Raw genomic sequence first — 6,000 nt, forward strand, 5'->3', positions numbered from 1 at the left:
CTGCCCAGAGAACTCACTCCTTTTTCCCCTTAAAAGCAAAACAAAACTCTTTCAAAAATTATCACCTTCCCAAGGAAATCCTCAAAAAACACCCAACCTTTTATTTCACCACTGTCATTATTCCCATCTGAGTGGTAATAATCAAATTCATGCTGGAAAAAGACAGATGTGGTGTGGGGTTTGCTTAGAATTCTTCAAGACGTGGCTGCATTTCCATCCACATCCCAAATTTACCCTCTGGTTTGGGAGGAGTCTGGAGGCTGCTGCTGAGGAAGTCCCGCAGATCTCAAACTTTATACAAATGTTTGGTGCAGCAGTGAAGGTTCTTCCACATGGTTTTGGGTCATTATTTCACAATTCCTTATTTTCCTCCCCCTCCAAAAAAAATAGGCGGTGTTGGTAATTTCCAGAGAAGAACAGGGAGGAGTCTCCAGCCAAGAGATCTTGAGATCCCTCAGAGATCTTGGATGAGTCTGGAAGGATCTGTGGATAAACACCCACAAAACCTTCTGAATCTTCAAAAAAAATTCACCTTTTTCTCATCACCAACAAACCTCAGAACCTCACACACTTCTGTTCACTTACTGAGGGCTCCTCTCTGGGATCTTGTGTTTCTCCTTCTGTTTGAGAACAACTGAAAATACAGAACATAGGCAGGAGCTGCTCCTCTCCTTAGATCCCTGACTGCTTATCTTCTTCAAGTCAAAATTTCACTAATTACTGTACAAATCATAAATACTTTGGCACATAAAATGTTTTACTTGGTAGGAAGGAGCAGCGCTAATTATTTCATGTTAATTTCCAAAAAAAACACCACTAATTAAACAGCAAATAAATGCATTCAATTATTTTGATTATTGGAAAAAAGTGCCATATGATGAATGTCAGCTTCTCAATAATAAAATGGTGTATTACTTCCTACCATAACAGACATGTAATTGAACTTTTTAAAGTATAAATGATAAAATAGATTTGAAAACAGCACTTGAGCCTTTTTTCTCCCCTAAAATTTGGCTGAGAACAAATGAGGAAGCCTCACTGGCTGCATTTCAAACTCCTGGGCCTTTTCATTCTAGACTGAAAGTTGACCCTGGTGGAAAGCTCGTTACTGAATTAAAACATTTTAGATCAGGTAGCTGGGTGGGAAACAAGACATTCAAAATTAAAAATAGGACTAAAAATTCCAGAGATTTGAAACCTTTAATTTTTTTATTACATCTTCTCGTGGAACATTTCTTTATAAGGTTATGGATTATGGATTAAGGATTATATTATCACTTATGAAAGTGAAATGCACTTACAGTCCCAGAGTGGTTTGGGTTGGGAGGGACCTTAAATCCCAGCCAGTGCCACCCCTGCCATGGCAGGGACACCTCCCACTGTCCCAGCCTGGCCTTGGACACCTCCAGGGATCCAGGGGCAGCCACAGCCAAGAATTTCTTTCTCATATCTAATCTCATCTACCCTCCTTCACTTTAAGGCCAATTTAATATAAAATATTTTGAGGAGTGTCTCCAGGATTTTTGTAGGAATCCATTTACCCTCCTTAGCTCAGCTCAGCTTCTGGGCACTTTATCCCTTTTCATTTCTTATAAACAGACCCTATTAACAGACCTGCTTCCCTTAAAAGTCCTTCATTCTTTCTAATTCCTTCTCCATCACATCCCTAAGTGTTCTGTGAGTGGAGGACAGACACTGCTGAGAGCAGAGGTTAAAAGGTACCACGTCTTCACACAACCTCCCCAGAAGCAGGGATCTGCATTTCAACCCCTCCCTGCTCTCCCCATCACAGGGTAGGAGCTGTGTGCTTAGGAATTGATCACCCAGGCACTATTCCAGCCCAGGTTTAAAGATTGGGAGCAGTTTAAGGAGAACACAGCTTTTTATGTGTGTTAAGCTGTTCATGTCGAAGCACCAGGTGCCCAGGAGACTTTTGCACTGGGTTTGCTTCACACATTTCACTGCGACCTTTTGCCCCAGCTCACACAAAACCTTAACAGGGATATAATTCCTGAGTATCTCATCTGCAGCTGTTCTTCCCTGGGCACAACTTGTTTTATTTTCCTGTGCATTCTGCTTTGCTAAAGATGCTCCAAATGAGCTCCAATTACGCTGATTTGTCAGTGGAGCACAGTGAGGGCGAGCTGGAGACTGACACAGGGGAGGAGCAGAGCACAATTTTACAACATAACCTCATAAAATGTAACAGTTGCCTCAACACATAAAAAAAATGGACGAGTTGCCTTAATTTTTTTACTCTCTCCTGATATATTCTAGTAACAGATTCTTATATCCACTCCCCAGGGACACGTCTTTCCCATCAACTGATCAACTGAGGTTTTGTTTTGGTTTTTTTTTTTTTAAAAAGTGTTTTCTTTATCATCACCATTTGGAGGATTTGATTCCAGTCCTTGGCTGTCAAGGTGCCCTGCCCTTCACAACAACTCTGAGTGTGTGATTGCTTACAGTAGACTGCCACTAAATGAAGTTCCTCATGAGAGCCAGACCAAGATGTATTTTCCCCTAAGATGGCTTTTCTATCTATGATTTCATGTGTGTTGATCATTTTTTTTCCTTTTGAATGGATCTGTGCTCAATGGAGGGAGATGTGCCAAGTGATTGGTGGGTGCTTGGTTTAGAAACCACAGTTTGTAAAGCACAGCGTGTGCTGAAACCTTCATTACCCAGCTCTGGTTTGGAATTTCTTGTTTTAAATTTATCAAAGAGCCATGGAATGGCTTGGGCTTAAAAAGACCCTAAAAATCATCTCATTCCAAACACTTGCCATGGGAAAGGATGCCTTGCACCAGACCAGGTTGCTCCAAAGTTCTCAATGGTCCAGTAGGGAGAGTTTTATCCTGTAGGGCAGCGGGAGGCAGATGGGGCATTTCAGAACTGCCCGAGTTCCTCACCAGCCATTTCCAGCAGCTGCAATTTCCTGAGACACCAAAGCAATTTGGGTCGCTGCCATCACACCCCCAAGCACAGAGTGTGTTGTGGCAAGGTTTGTGAGGGTATTAGCAGTGTTAAGAACTTTTTGTTTATTTTTCTTTGGCTGTCACCTCGGGATGTTTCCCCCTCTCCCCCCCAGGCTCCTGGGTCCACCCCGTGCCCCTCCCGCAGTTTCATTCCCTAATGTTTGGCATTTGAAGATGTCCCTGTCTGTCATTTCTTATCTTAGCTTGTCTATCCCTGAATTGTAGTAGGTTTGATACTACCTAGTATCAAATGTAGTAGGTGAGATATCCAGCTGTGAATAGGAACTGGTCCCTTCCAAAACTCCCAGCCTCCAAAAGATCCCCTGTTAAAAGAAGCAGCCCAACCTCAGGATCCTTTGTCTCTCTTCCTGGCATTCCCCTTTCCAGGAATAAACTGTGAAATATAACCCAGAAGAGTCCCCATTTTGGCTTCTTGACTCGTTTGATAGACTCGTGCTCAAAGTGAGCTGGTGAGCTCAAACCCTGGTTCAGAGCCAGCCAGAAGTTCTGGCCAGGGCCCCTCCTGGCCCCGAGCTGGAGAGAAAAGAAAACCCATATTTGAGGCACTGGGAGGCTCTGGCCTGGCTCAGGAGTGCACACTGAGCTGTCCCAGCTCATCCTGGCCAGGTGACACGGCACTGCCACTCTGCTGTCACACACAGCCAACACGAGCTGCTGTGCCACACCTTTGCATGGAGGAAAAAACCTTCCCTGTGCTCTTCCCACCGAGGACTCAGCCCCTCTTCGTCACACAGCCCTGAACTCTCCCCAGCTCCTGCTTTTCCTTGCAATGAACCCACGACAAATCGTGTCTGTTACCACGTTCTGCAGGGTGACACGGCTTGGGATGGTGACAGAGTGACCTCAGTCAGGTTTCCTTGGCCTGGCCCTCAAGGAGTGACCCCAGACCAAGGACAGAACCTTCTCCACCTCTCTCTCAAACACAAACTCTTCATCCCATCAAGTGTCCTTCTGGAACACCTTTGTGCTTCTCAGAGAGGAAAGGCTCCTGGATTACATTTTTTTGACAAGATAGATGAGAGGGTTTTCACATGAGACCAAGGGAAGTAATGAGCTGTAATCTTTGAGCTGGAAGATATCTATCTTTTTTAATTACAGATAGATTATTTCTATATTAGCCCCCACAGCAAAAGGCAGAGGTTTCTCGAAGCACTGCTGTGTCAAGACAAAGGGATTAGAAGGCTTAGAAGAGTTTGGGACCTTGGCAGAAAAAAAAGAGATTTCCAAACTTGGGTCTATTTTGAATTTTATAACTCCATGCAATTTATGTAATTCAGCAAGCAGGTATTTTGACACTTATTCACTACAAGCAAAAGGATATTGCCATCACATCAGGGAGCTGGTTATTAGATAGTCCCTGCCAGCATTTCTGCCTCAGTCTGACGTGTCTCCACCGTCCTTGTCACGGGAAGCTGCAACCTTCCCATCAGTTAGAACAATCGAAATCCATTTAACCAAAATATCTCTTTGCACTCATATTTTCACCCTGAGATTCCCTTTATCTTTAGCCTGGAGGAAGGAAGTGTTGTCTGACTGTGATGCTCCCTCGAGATACATTTTTGTATTACGGTTTTTGCTCTTCCACTTGTGTTTGCCAAGGCCTCGGTGACGTCTGGAGCCTCGGGGGAATTGTGCCAAAGGCACCGTGGTTTAACCTGCTGCAGAGATGAGCATGTTGAGTGTTCCAGGTTCCTGTGATCAGCCTGGTGACTTAAAAAGGGCATCTCCAACCTCCAGAACAGCTCTTGCAGAACAGCTGCTTTCCTGGGAGCTGTTCCTACGAGAAGAATTCCGTGAGAATTTCCTGGAGTGGAATCCTGGTGCTACTGACATCCCAGCTGAGCCACAGAGAATAAAATCAGGATCCACAAAAACTATAGCTTGAATGTTATTGTGTATCAAAATATTTAATATTTGGAGCCAAGTTGTGTCAAAGTTGCGTTTATGGCTTTTTTTTTCTTTTCTTTTAAATGGGATTTATGCTTTGTAAATGGGATTTTTGTGTGTGTGTGTGTGGGAAACAATTAGAAAACAGGGATTTCCTGGGAAGCAGCACTGATAGTGAAATTTCACACAGCCCTGCTCTTTCTGAAGTTTATTCCTCATTGAAAACACTTGCAGGGTTGAATACTAAACCAGAGGAGCAATAAATGGCACAGACATTTCCACACCTCGGGAAAAGAGGGAAAGGAAAGATAACAGAGAGAAAAGGGAAGGGGGAAGGCTTCAAATCAACAGAAGGAGGGAAAGGGGAATCAGATAAAGAGACAGAGTCAAACTTAATAATTAATTTAGGAAGGAAGTGCATGATGAAAGATGTCTTTGTCTTTAGGTATTGAATTGAGCACTCCACACCTGGGAATTACTGTTAGGTGAGCATTGAAAACTAAAGCTGGGAAGCAGAAAATGGTAACAAAGTAAACTCATAGCAAAGGAAGCCTTTAACAAGTTTTACTTCTCCTATTGCACCTCCCAGGTTGTATAACTTCAGGTTTAATGGATATTCTCAACTGGAGCTCTATCTGTGAGCTGGAGGGAAGGCTATTAGTATGCTAATCAGTTCTGCAGAGTAAATTGGTTATAGGAGTGGGGTAAGGTACAATAGGGGAATATTTTTTAATTAGCACACTATGAAGCCAATACTCCCCTCGATGCCTGTGCTTGTCCCCTACTGACATTAATTTCAGCCACACCACTTCCATTGGAATCGGGGATCCATCCCAATCCCAAGGCATTCCCAGGGAGGGAGGGTGGCCACGCTCTCCTCTGCAGCTCTGGAACTTCTGGGAGGTTCCAAGCACGGCCCTCAGAGCAGGAGGCAGTGCTGGTGTCCCATCACAATCCCAGAGTGGTTTGGGAAGGACCTTAAAGCTCATCCAGCCCCAGCCCTGCCATGGCAGGGACACCTCCCACCATCCCAGGCTGCTCCAGCCCGTGTCCAACCTGGCCTCGGGCATTTCCAGGGATCCAGGAGCACTCCAGATTCTCTGTGCCAGGTTCC

This window comes from Poecile atricapillus, chromosome 9 (genome assembly GCF_030490865.1).
Source record: "Poecile atricapillus isolate bPoeAtr1 chromosome 9, bPoeAtr1.hap1, whole genome shotgun sequence".
Taxonomy (NCBI): domain Eukaryota; kingdom Metazoa; phylum Chordata; class Aves; order Passeriformes; family Paridae; genus Poecile; species Poecile atricapillus.